This window comes from Triturus cristatus, chromosome 4_2 (assembly GCF_964204655.1).
Source record: "Triturus cristatus chromosome 4_2, aTriCri1.1, whole genome shotgun sequence".
Lineage (NCBI taxonomy): Eukaryota > Metazoa > Chordata > Amphibia > Caudata > Salamandridae > Triturus > Triturus cristatus.
This window is the reverse complement of record NC_140586.1, coordinates 351,514,477-351,526,812: the sequence shown is the minus strand read 5'-3', so window position 1 is coordinate 351,526,812 and position 12,336 is coordinate 351,514,477. Positions and strand designations below refer to the sequence as shown.

The 12,336-nt window shown below is 46.1% G+C and overlaps 1 protein-coding gene across 1 annotated transcript in view; it reads left to right on the top strand.

The window, feature by feature from the left end:
• CACNA1E (calcium voltage-gated channel subunit alpha1 E) overlaps nt 1-12,336 on the top strand; it is a 1,399,715-nt gene that overhangs the window by 876,909 nt on the left and 510,470 nt on the right. The gene's annotated exons all lie outside the window — the stretch shown is intronic.

Genomic DNA, 12,336 nt, shown 5'->3' with positions numbered 1-12,336 from the left:
GAATAAAATCACTTTTTTCTATCTAGGATTTGGGAAATGTAAGAGCAGTCAATCACAGTTAATCTCTACATCGTTGTAAAAATCGAATAAACTGGTGAAAGTACATTTTTATAAGTTTTGTGGAATAGTATCTTTTTTATAAGTGTACTTTATGCTACCTGGGAGTACTCTTATTTAGAACATCTCCTATGACAGAATACACATTCCTGTCTGATTGTTAACAACTCTCGTCCCGCATCGTCTCTGCTCCTTGCAGGAATCAGGCAGCCTCGCTCCCCTTCTCTAAGCCAATCACAATGCTGCAATGGCAGAGTTGTGATTGGTGGGGACGGCGCCAAGCCAGGCACCTATGGGAAGGCCATTTTATATGCAGCCTACATGGAGATAATGGCTGAGTGTGCATGACTGGTTTGGTCGGCCCCAGAGGGCCGGCCAAACATTCAGGGCCCGCATCATTTGGCTAGCCACTCCTCCCCTGCCCTGTTGCACGACCGCCCACCCACCCTCGACAAACCCTTCTGCTTTCTCGCAGTGCGAGAAGCAGTAACATAAAATTGTATTTATACCATTTCATGTTACTGCTTCTCGCACTGTGAAAAAGCAGTGGGGCGACGCTCCTCCGCCCACATGGAGGAGCTGCCCCTGTTTAAAATTATTTCATACTTCATGAACTTTAGAAACATTTCTCTGGGAAATTGCCTGCAGATTTGACTTTGCTACAAGTGATTGAACAGAGATTCTGTTAGAAATGTGTTGTGACCTACCCATAATGTGTATATTAAGCTGGTAAAGGCATCCCTTTCCCAGAATAATTACTCGCATTCTAACATGTTTTACGCAGTGGCAGTTCCTCTCAGGGGATACAGCACCCCCACAGTTGAGGCACTCCATAATGCTCTTAGCCTCAGCACACACTGTGCTAATTATTTATCCTAGCTGTGTTCATGAAAACACGCATTTCTTATTTTCATGAACACTGCCAATGCTTTGGTCAGCCCTCTCAGCTTCTCCACCAGGCTTCTGATGACAGAAGGAGGAGGAGGGAGCTGAGGGGTCTAATCGGCGTTCCATCTAAAGAGTGTTATTTAAAAACCTAGGGCCATATTTATGGCTAAGTCATGTAGTGCAGCACAGCAAGTCGCACTGATGCACTGCACTGTGTGACAGGGAATTGGCAAGAATGCACTGCATTTAAGTCAATACGATTTATTCCTGCCTTTTCCCCTGTGCTGGCACCCTTTTGGCTGCCTAGCACCAACGCAGACACTCTTGCAACATTGTGCAAGGGTGGCCACATTGTAGGGAGGATTGTTTTTGTGCAGGAAGGGGCACCTTCCCACACAAAAACAATCACCTGAGGCTCTTTCTGTGTGCTGCAAAATGCAGGTTTTTGGCGCAATCACAGATCTACCACTTCTGGTAAATATGGGAATGCGTTAAAATCCATGTATGTTGCACTGGAACACCGATGGAAATGCCTCTCTAGCACAGGATAATGCAACGCAGCGATTTGCATTGCTTCATAAATCTCATTTAAAATTTGCATCACTTTTGCACCACATTGCATGGTGCAAGGGCAACGCAAAGGGGCTCATAGCTATGCCCCCTAGTACTCGTTAGGTGGATGTCTGGATTGCACATGTGAAGGGCATAGTTCAACTAAGATCCCCTCACACGTGCACAATCCATTTTATTTACCAGACATACTGTACATGCTTCAGCAGCACAGTTTAGTGAATGAGATTAGGAATGAGTATGAGTGGGAGTGAGTGAGTATAAATTAGCAAGAATGAGTTGATTTTCTTGTTTTATGCTCGTGAGTGGCATACACAAAATCATTCTTGGCTTCTCGGTGCACCCAAGGCAACTTGCTGTCACATTGGAGGTAATGTATGGGGTGTTTGGACAAAATACTGGAAAAAGAGATATTGTGATACAGAAAAATCATTAGAAGAATATTGTGATGTCCAAAAATATAGTGGACATATATATATCGAAGGTAATATTGTTTTAAGTGTTCAATATTTAAAGAATATCGCTAACAAAAATAAAGTTGTGTATAATATCGTTTGTAAGACTAATTTATTATGTTTTTGTGTTGTTTTCATTAAGTGTTTTACGTCAATATTTATTTTAATTTTTTTATTATTTATTGTGAAAGTTATTTTTTTTTAATTTATTTATTTTAATAGTGCTTATAAATTTTAGTTAAATTTTGATAGGGAGATTTTTAAAACATGTTTGTTGTAATTTAATTTCTATGTGAATACTTAAAGAATTGATACAATAATTGTTTTATTCATAATTGAATATTTCATATTTTAAATTACATGATAATGTTCAGGATTTTGAAAAAACAGTTTTATTATACAAATTATTTATGTGTATTTCAAATATTTATGTTTTGGTATATTCAATATATTTTCATAACTTTTTCAAAATCATTTTGTATAGCAGTCATTAACTGTTAAATAAATAGTTTTGTATTAATTATAGATGATATTGTAGTTTTTTCAATTACTTTGTATTATTGTATAGTTTGTTTTTTGTGATTGTTTTTTATTGAGAGAGCAGTTAACATGATTATGCTAAGTTGTTTTTTTCATGTTTATATGGTTTAAGCGTTGTTTTCGAGTGACATAATTACTAATATGAAAGTTATTTTTATTTTGTGTGAGGAAGTTACAGATTTGTAAACCATTTTATTAACAGTGTTGAATCAGAAAGTCCCTTTCTAAAACTATTGGAGACAAAGATTTTATTGTTATAAATATATATTTTCCACCGAATAACCATCAGGATAAGCAAGCTCAAAAAAAGACAATCCTCCTGGATGAAATAAATATGACATTGCCACAGTGCACAATATTGTTATTTGGGGATTTTAAACCCAAATCCCCTAATCTCGGTCTATGTGAGGAATTTCGAGTGGAAAGGGAGGAGAGCTTAAATTTTCCATCCCAGTTTTTAAATAATAAAACTAGTGATGCCAAAGGGAGGAAAACTATGGAAATTTTAAATGTATTTAGTCTCATAGGCCGTCCTCACAGCGCAATTACGACGAGATTCGGCGACGCAGTGTAAGTGGTTTTATTTATTTATTTATGTTATTTTCCCTATTCTGTCGTTTTTTCACTTCCACCCCCCAACCCCGCCCCTCCCCACCACCCTCCCTGCTTACCTGCTCTGGCAGCCACTGGCGCAAACATGATGCATTTGGTCTTAAAAATGCTTGACTGAGCACTTAGGGGTATAACTATATTCACAAGAACGTGTGATAACTACCGCAAGACCAGCTTAATGCAACATTGAGCCTATCGCGGGAAAATTACACCGTGCCAGCCAAGTATTCACAAAGCGGTGGTAGCATGCGATAGTCTCCAGATAACGCATCAAAAGGCCGCGCAGAATTCAACGCCACGCCGCAAAAATGTGAAACGCGATCGCCTGCACCATAAAAACCACAGAAACAACACACCAGAAACAATCCAAAGCACGTACCAACATGGATGCACCCTGACCCAGCGCAGAGGCCAACGCAAACCCCACAACCCCCACAGACCACCAGCAAGGAACAACGGGGTTGGGGAAGGCCAAGGAGAAGAGGGAGAGGAAGACGGGGTGCAGACCGCAGGAAAATAAGACCAGCGTCACGAAGGAGACAGAACACTACCAGCAACTGACCCACAAGCAGACCACCTGGAATGCAGTCGGAGTGCCGAGGAGGCCAAGAGGCGCCGGCATGATGTGACAACCTAAACCAGGCACAAACCCGCTGCCAACAGGAAGGCAGCAATGGCGACAGGAGGTGGCAGTCCTGCGCCACAGGAGGAGCTGGAGGAAACCGAGGCCACAGTCATCAGTGTGGAGACGGTGCAAGGAGTAGGGAGTGTGGACACAGCTCGAGAGCATCTGACACAACATCAACAGGGAGAGTAACGAACAGGGACTAAGGGGACGGGGGGAGATGGGCACAATGGCACACATGCACAACGAGGTGTAGCACACTGCATACCCACAATTACCCAGGATCATGTCCCTGATCCCCTTGGCACACTGCAGCACACACATAGCAAGAACAGCACACCCACATTGACGACAACGTGGAACAATGCGCATAGCCGACACTGCAGAACTGAGGACACAACTAGCTCAGCACATGCACAGAAACATGCCTACTACATCTGACAGAGCTGGAAACTGTGAAATGGAAATGTACACGTACGATCTCACATCCGTCATGTAGTCCAAATGTACACTGTACCGCAATGTACATTGTCATACAGTCTGCATGCAAACCAGAACAATGCGCCAACATACATGTCAACACAATGTCAACATGCATCTCCCATTCACATTGCGGAGAGGCACACAACACCTCCAGCAGAGCACAGAAGACAACACATCTGTGATGCCGCAGAGGACCACCACACCTTTGATACCGACTCCCTACAACAGCCCCTGGACATCCCACGCAACCCACCACCAGGACCCGGGCAGCCAAGCTACTTAGAGGAGAACACAGAGCCTGCAACAGACCACACAGCCGGAAGCACCCGCAAGCACAGCTGGCTCACGACACTTGACCCACCCACTCATGGCACCCCAATGCCATGTGTCAGCACGCCAAAAGGAGGTGGCCAAACAGGTATGGGTCGGGTCCGAACCCATGGAAAGTGAACTAGATCACATAGGTTGGTATCTATTACCCTTCAGGGACCACCTACACCCCACTAAGGAGACCCACACTGCCATAGAGACACATGCAGATGCATATTCTTGGGTGTCCGGGCCGCATGACCAGTGGCTCCATGGCATCTGTTGCCCTTCCGATGTGGCTGTGGGCTGTGCTCCCTTTTGTGGTGCAGGCTGTGGTCCGACTTTGCACCAGGTCAGAGCAGGTGTTATTTTCCAGCTGCTAACACGCCTTATCGGCTGTTTTGTGTTCTTATCGCAGTTCTGGCTGGTCGTTGTGAATGTTGTGGAGTGGTGTTATCGCGGCTTTTGGCATGGGAACGCCTATTCTGCATCTCATTAGCGATAGTTGTGGGGGCAATCTGTGGCGATGTTTTTTGCGGCTGCTATCACGGGGAAACTGGCGCTGTGGGATGTTAACACCAGCTTGTGATTGGGGCGATAAGTTTATCGCAACTTTGGCTGCGATAAAGCGCCGTTAACTCGGCGATAGATCCTTGTGAATATCCCCCTAAGTCTTTTTATATAAGCAACCCAAGTTTCTCCTCTGTGCACTCAAGAATGTTGTCATTTCAGGGGACCTTGTTTGCTGATTTCCATTCAGTTAGGATTTTCTCAACACAAAGAATATCGATGTAGGGACTTCACTCAAGGTTGCTGATTGAATTAGTTGAGTAGTCTCAACATTAACCTTTGACTGTGAGCAGAAGTATAATTTTGACAGTAAGAAGAAGAATAAACCTAGAATAAGAATTCCGAAGAACCACAATATGGAACACGTTGCATATGCTTTTATTAATACACTATTCGCTCTGCAAGAAATAACACCATCAGTGAAATGGTGAGATTGATACTTCCAATAGGAAGACTTAAAATGCAGTCATTACCCTCCGTTGTCCGCCTGCATTGAATTGAGGGGGAGAAGAGGAGCATGGAGTTTTAAGTCTGTCTTGAGGTGCAGGGATGACTGTTAATAGCCTGAGTCAGCTTCTGGCCATTAATTACGCCACTTAATCAATCTTCACCATCATTTTATGCCTTCAGTTCAGGCAAATAATCATAGGAGTGACAAAATTCAGCCATTAACAACCACAGCAGAGGCAGATAGCTCTTACATTTTTAATCAAATGCTCTATCTAGCAAATATTAAATGTCCATTTATAATGTCTCCCAATTGATATACATTGTTTACACCTATTCTTATGAATACACTGAACTTAGGCCCTGTATCACCATTATGGAATGTCTGCTTGACCCTTCCATTTTAATAAAAGGTGCTTCAGAGAAAGCCACAGTGAATGTGGGATAATTTAACTCACCGTTTTGCCTAAGAAGTAATGGTCCAAAAATGTTGTACCCTACTTAGGGATAGAATAGCCCATCTTGACCCTTAGCTTTGGAAGGGTCCCAGGTGTTCACCAGCTATCGTGCTCTCTATTATTTGCTCTTTGCTAACTCAATTATCTCTCTAACTGAGTTAAATATCCTGTACATGTGGTGGGATGACACACTCTCTGTTAAAGTTTCACACAAGAGCCAGTATCACGGTTGTATTTTTCATGTATTCTCTTTTTTAGCTCAATTAAGTGACAGCGAGAAAACCCACATTCAACTGGCTTTAGTCTACAAGGGAAATAGGTATTGGTTCATTAGGGATGATGTAATGAGCAGTTATGGCCATGTGGTGGTACGTTGTATTCCCATAACATATTGTTTGCATTCTAACGACCACCCCATCTATACAGTGCACCTGGAAGGCCCTGACTACATTCTCCTCACTGCTTTATTCTACTAAGTTTACTGGGATGGTTAATGCACCATCAGAGGAAAACATGCAAGCTGCTTTGTTAGCAATAAGAGTGAGTAGACTTACCTAGGTAACCTCCAGGGATCATACATTGTTCCATCAATCATTGTCTTTCCAGTGGGTGATCCTACACTGAAGTGCAAGGGATGCATGGGAATCTAAACCTTGAAACACCAACTGGAAAGCAAAGAGACATTAGTAGACATATTTACGAATCTTTCATGCAACACAGGGCAGCAAGCAAAGTTGATTTGTTGTGTTGAGTGAAAGGGAGAGAACGGAAATGCTCCATATTTGCAAAGATATAGAGCTTTTCTGCTCTTTCCTTATGCTGATGCACTGTGTGCGCCTAGCGCCAACACATGCACCTTTGCATCATAGTGCAAGTGCCTATGTTACAGGGAGGATTGTTTTTGTGCAGAAAGGCACACCTGATTTCCTTGTTCTATGTGTGCTGCAGAATGCAACTTCTTGAAGCACGCGTAACGAGAAATACTGTCTTTATTTCTCCTAATTTTATCCTTCTATGCATGCTGAATTCTTTGCGTCAAGGAGGCATTCCATGGGTGGAGCATAGACAATACCATGCATCCACCCACAGATTCTGATACAATCCCTGTTTTATTAAGGTGAATGCACTTCTGATTGTATCAGAATCTGTGGGTGAATGCATGGTATTGTCTATGCTCCACCCATGGAACGCCTCCTTGACACAAAGTAATGCAAGGCAGTGCTACGCAAAACCTTAGTAAATTTGGGCCTGGGTGCAGCATGGCAATGTTGCTGAAAGTATGTGGACCATTAGTAACACATTTCCCTCTGTCTCTTGATTTTGGGAAAGATGCTGATTGCACTGAGGTTCTGCTTAATAACAAGTACAGAAAGTACGCAGAAGCTATTCCAGTTGACCTAATGATAGTCTTTGGATTTCAGGGCAATTATGGGCAAGAAAAGATGTATCAATCTTTGAAGAAAACAGAAGTTGAAACAAGTAATATACCATTAGTATGGTATGAGCGAGACCATCTTGAATCAATGTCAGGCTCTTCTGTTCATAGGGCCTTGGCACATAGTTATCTTGGAGTGAGACAGCAGATTGGCCGGATCCTAACTAGCCTTTAAGCCTTCACAGACTCACTGTATTTTCTTTCTCAGCCAAGGTGGATCCTTTGCAGTGGTTAAGCATGATAAGATTAAAGAATATAAAGTAGTGAATTTGTGGAGGAAATGGAAATGCATGATGAAAGTGTTCCTGACTGGGTCTGGGACATGCACTTAAAGCTCGCTATGCTCATATGCCTTCTGCAACAGGTACTAGGGTGTCCTGAATGCCCATGTACTGAGAACACAAGTTTGAAAACACCTAAGAACCTGCTTAGCAGAGGCTGTGTTTATTTCATTAGCTGCATCTCTTGCTTGTCAACTGCTACCAGGATCCCGAGACCAAATTCTCAAAGTAAAAAACAAATAAAATTAGAGAAATGCCTTCTGTTCCACATTAGAGAGGGGGCCTGGAGCTCCTGCAAACAATACCGGCAGGCAATGGAAATAGAAGATGAAGCAGTTGCCATTTTATTAGACACGAATCTTGGGTAATTGATCAGAAAGTACATTAAAGTCTTAGGAAATCTGACGCTCACATTAAAATCCAATATGCAACACAATCAATAATGTTTCTTATGAAAAGGCTTCTAAAATAAATTAAACAATTAAAATTCAAACTCAATTGGTCAGGGAAACTGCTCCCCCCCCCGCACAGCTCCGTCCTTGAGTCTGCCCCCTGCGCCTTTCTAGTTCCAGGTAGGTGTTCAAGGCCCTCCTCCACCCGCAGGCTTCTGCCTGCGCCTCATCCCTGGTGGTCCAGTGGGAGAGCCTTGCTGTTCTGCTGGTCTGATCTGCTAGCCTTTTTTGCTGTCTGCGCTCTCTTCTATTTTTTTCCTTTTTTCTGTCTGGGCCTCTTGCCCATTTTGCCTTTTTCAGTCTTTTGTCATTTTTTCTCTTTTGTTCACTGTTTTTCCTGTTGCCTTCGTTCTGCCTCCACTGCAGACCCCCCTGCAATTTCCTGCTTCGCCTCCCAGCTGCTCTCCTTCCCCAACCCCTACTTAATGGCGGCTGCTGTGCACTGAAGGCACACCAAAGTCAAGCCATCTGCACCCATCCGTGACCTGACCGTGATCAGCGACAGGGACCCTGGTCCTCCGACCCCCCCACCGCTACGACCCCAGCACTCTCCACGCACTCAACCCTGGACGCAACAACAACTGAAAGCTCTTGACACCGAGCATCTCCTAAGGCCCATTCTCCTGCCGACACTGCCGTCGCACCTTCACCCACCTCTGGACCCAGACAGCTACCGCCAACCCACCATATGCCAGCGCACCCAAACCCCTGAGCTGCATCCTCCTCAACGTTCACTCCCTGCACAGACCTCCTCAACACCCTCTCGCCTGACATCACCTTCCTCACAGTGACCTGGACCAACGCCAACGCCCGCTCCCGACATTGCAACTGCCATCCCCGACGGGTACAAGATCCTGAGGACAGTGCACCCAACCACCCTCGAGGAGGCCTCGCCATTGTCCACAAAAGCTCCCTCCAACTGACAACCTCCATCTTGAACACATCCATTTCCAGATCCAGCCCAACCCCAGAATGACTCTACGTGGGACTCTCGCCTACAGACCTCCCAGACCCCGCTCCCTGTTCACCACCACCATTGCAGACTACATTGCGCACAACGCCCTTGCCTCCATTGACTACGTACTGCTCGGAGACCTGAATTTCCACCTCGACAACCTCAGCTACCCCAACTCCACTGCCCTCCTAGAGAACCTCGCCAACATCGTACTGAAGCAATTCGTCACCATCCCCACACACACAGCGGGACATACCCTCGACCCGGTGTTCGCCGGAGGAAACAGCATCAGCTTCAGTCACACCATGCAACCTCTGGACAGACCACCACTGCGTCCACTTCTCTTTCTCGAAACCCACCACACACAAGCCTACTCCACGCCTCCCATGCAGAAACTGAAGCAAGATCACCGAAGAAAACCTCACCTCTGCTCTCTGCTGCACCCCTCCCCAACCACAACCGACGCTAACACCACAGCCAACGACCTCCACCAATGGATCACCAACTGCGCCAACACGCTCGCCCCCCTCCAGAACTCCAACAGATTACACAACTCGAATGCCACCTGGTTCACCACAGACCTCCGAGAATCCAAGCGATTGTGCCGATGACCGGAGAAAGCATGGAGGAACAGCAAATCCCTGGAAGCACGCACCACTTACAGGGCCACCACAGCGGCACACCACCAACTCATCAGATCTACGAAGAGAAACATCAATCAGGACAGAATCCTCTCCAACTCCCACAGCTCCAAGGAACTCTTCTCAACCATACAAGACTTCACCAGACCCCACAGCGAAACCTCCAACATCCCTCCCTCCCAGTACCTCTGCAACAAGCTCAGCTTCTTCCACCACAAGATCAGGACACTCTACATCAACTTCGATGACCAAGACCAAGGCACCAATCTAACACCTTCCACCAGCAACACCACCCAGCCGACCCTCCTCACCTGGACCCTTGTCACCACAGAAGACACCGCAAATACTATGAGGAGAATCTAATGCGGAGCACCCTCTGACCCCTGCCCACCACACATCTTCAATGGAGTCGCCTCCGCCATTGCACCAGAACTACGACAGTCTATCAACTGCACCCACGAAACAGGCCCTTTCCCGAGGACTTGACACGCGCCATGGTCAAAACCCTCCCCAAGACGCCCCCTGCAGACCCGATGGACCTCAAGAATTTCAGGCCCATCTCTCTCCTCCCCTTCCCCGCTAAAGTCAATGAGAAAATCGGCAACATCCAGCTAACGCACTTCATAGAATCCAACAACATCCTCGACTCATCTCAATCCGGATTCCGCAGCAACCACTGCACTGAGACCGTCCTCCTAGCTGCACGGACGACATCAACACAATCCTCAATTAAGGCCACACTACAGTCCTCATCGTACTAGACCTATTAGCAGATTTCGACACCGTCTCCCACCGCACACTAGCCACCAGACTCCACGACGCCGGCATACAGGGAACTGCCTTAAACTGGATCCCCTCTTTCCTCTCCGGCAGAACTCAAAGAATAAGACTCCTGCCCTTCCTCTCCAAACCCACAGAGATCAAATGCAGAGTACCCAAAGGATCCTCCCTCAGCCCCACGCTCTTCACTATCTACCTGGCCCCCCTCACAACCATCATCAGAAAACATTGACTCAGCATAGTTTCCTACGCTGACGACACCCAGCTCATCCTCTCCCTCACCAAGGAACCCGACAGCACCAGGCACAGTTTCCAGGAAGAATGAGCAGCAGCTGCCTGAAGCTCAACTCAGAGAAAACAGAAGTCTGCATCTCCGCAAGACCTTCAAATGGAACCTCCCGGATCCAGGAAGACCATCACCCCTGCACTCATTACCAGCAGACTAGACTACGGAAACACCCTCTACGCTGGAATCAACAAATCTCTCTTTTACACACTGCAGACTGTCCAGAATGTCGCAGCCAGGCTCGTCCTCAGCATCCCATGACACAAACGCATCACCCAGCACCTTGGTGACCTCCACTGGCTCCCTGTTGAAAAAAGAGTGACCTTCAAGCTGCTCACACACGCCTATAAAGCCCTCCATAACACCGGACCCCTATACCTCAATAAAAAGAATCTCCTTCCACGCCCTCAAGAGAAATCGCCGCTCCGCCAACTTCACCCTGGCTGAAACCTCCCGCATCCGCAGAGCCAGAATGGGAGGCAGATCCTCCTCTTACATCGCGACCAAGACCTGAAACTAACTCCCCCTCAGCATCAGACGAAGCCCAACACTGCAAGCCTTCAGAAATGTCCTCAAGACCTGGTTCTTCGGATGAACTCGGAGCTGCCCGAACCCCCCCATGCCCCCAGCGCCTTGAGACATTATAGGTAAGTAGTGCGCTCTACAAATCATTGACTGATTGATTGATTGAATTGTGGAGATTAGTTTGCACCGTTATCTCCGGTAACATAGAGTCTAAAAAAAATTGTTAACTCCAAGGACATTAAAGCAGGCACCCTGTTGTCTTAAAATGTACTTTTAAAGGCAAACCTGAGATGCAATTGTTTAAAATGAATTCCACCATTTTTGAAAGCCTGCTGATTTGTTGCATGCCATTACACTCTAAGCCATTTTTAACTGTTTTGGCACAACCGTGAATACTTAGGGCCCAATTACGATCTCCGTCGTAAGTTCGGAGGCCTTACGACCAAGATCGTCGGTTTCTATTCCAACCGGCTGATTTCAATACAGCCGGTCAGAATTGAAACCGGCCGGTCATTCTGGCTGGCTCCAGGAGCCCGTCTGACAGTCAGAGACCGTCCCGTAATTCAAATGGAAGGCGTTTCCGACTTCTGGATTATGATGCACGGTTTCCGGCAGGGTTTCTATGGCGGACTTTCCGAATTGGAAACCCTGTCGGAAAGCTTGTTGAGAGCCCCTAGCAGGGTCTGTTTCTGTTTTCGGCCTACGGTTAGGGGTTGAGGCTGTCCAATAGGTAATCCCTGCACCTTATGACAGAGATGAACGCAGACTCCTATTCCTCTATGGGAGTTTGTGTTACGGCCAGTTTACGGCCGTACTAAGAGCTCCCATAGAGGAATGGGAGTATGTGACCGCACCATGTGCGGTCGCATTGTGGTTAGGCGGTGGGGACCTCCGACCACATGTCGTTCGTTCCCATTTCTGTGAAGGTGTCGGGCGACATCTAAATAAGCCCCCTAATCTTGAAAGG